Here is a 1,509-nt window from a genome sequence, read left to right as displayed (position 1 = left end):
GGTAAATCGATTTTGGGAGCATTAAGAGCTTCAAATTGGTTGTTCATGGTGGTTGTGGTATTGATGACAATGACAATCTTGTAATTACTTGAAGATGATGAGGGTAAAAGAGTAAAGAAGTCATTTTCAAAAAAAAAAAAAAAAATTGATGGCATTTTCGTAAATCATATGAACTTGTGGGGTGAATAAGGCAAAACCAATTTTCAAAAAAAAAGGAGCTTAGTTTTGTGTTTGACTTTAAGTTGTAGGTCAATTTTGCAAAAACCTCTTATTTTTTATTGGTATTATGATTTGATGCGTTCAAGTGGACAGATGAATTTTAGGTTATTTGTTCTTTGTGTTATGGTTTGTTCTTTGTTTTGTTTTGTTATGACAATAATAACTTTTATCTTCATATCGTGACTTGATTTTTATAAGTATTGTTTTCATTGACTTTTTGTTTTTGAGACACCATTAATTTTTGAGTTTGGTTTCTTCAGTAGAATCAAATCAAAGATAAAGTTTGAACACACCATATACAAAACTAACGGACAAATCTTATGAATGATGTCTCTTCTCGACATCATAGGTCAAACCAGAATATATCATTCATTATTCCACATATTTCAAAAATCTTATGTGTCATGATATTTTCAAAATGTTTATGTGTCATCGTATTTTCAAAGTATAGTCTTATGAATAAAAACATAAAGAATTTACTTCCCAACAACAATAGAATTTAATAAAATAGCAAAATCAACAATAACTAAACTAAAAGATCTGAATAGAAATTATCAAAAGTTTTAAAACTAATAACAATCAATTTTGAAAAGATTTTAAAAGTCCATAAACTAATAACAATGAATTCTTATAACTTTATAATTTCTTTAGAATTCTTAAAACAATAACCTTTTTTAGTTTAGTTAATTTTGATTTGATTGTGTTCTTAAAACTTTTATGTGTGTTTAAAGATTTTTTAGTTCAGTTTTATATTAAATTTAGTTTTACATTTTATATTTTTCATAGTCACTGACATGATGATTTCATGAGCATACATTTATGTTGTAAAAACATGATATCTTTTCAAAGAATTTAACTGAATCCAATTACACAAAATTGAAACATAATACAAACCGAACAAAATTGATCTAAACCAAACTAATTATGGTTTAATTCAGTGGAAAAAAAATCTATAATCGAACTAACCAAACCGAGCTGATAAAATAACCAAAAAGTGGACAAAACCCAGGGGAGAGTTATATAATAAGGGGAAAACTGTTTTTTTAGAGCAAAAAAATAGTAACTATGTCCCTTTAGACTAATCTATATTTTGTGTCATATTTTCCTATAATACTCTTTAATATTTATGAAAATAATTTTAATAAATAGTTTTACAAACAAAAAAAATTTGGAAAAATAGTAACATTTGTTAAAATACCTATATGAACTTAATGGTATATTTTCCAGTTATAAAAAAGTTAAAATTATAAATTTCAGATTATGTTCTAAAAAAAGTAGAAATGACATTCT

The sequence above is a fragment of the Brassica oleracea genome, chromosome C3 (genome assembly GCF_000695525.1).
Source record: "Brassica oleracea var. oleracea cultivar TO1000 chromosome C3, BOL, whole genome shotgun sequence".
Lineage (NCBI taxonomy): Eukaryota > Viridiplantae > Streptophyta > Magnoliopsida > Brassicales > Brassicaceae > Brassica > Brassica oleracea.
This window is presented reverse-complemented; position numbering follows the sequence as displayed.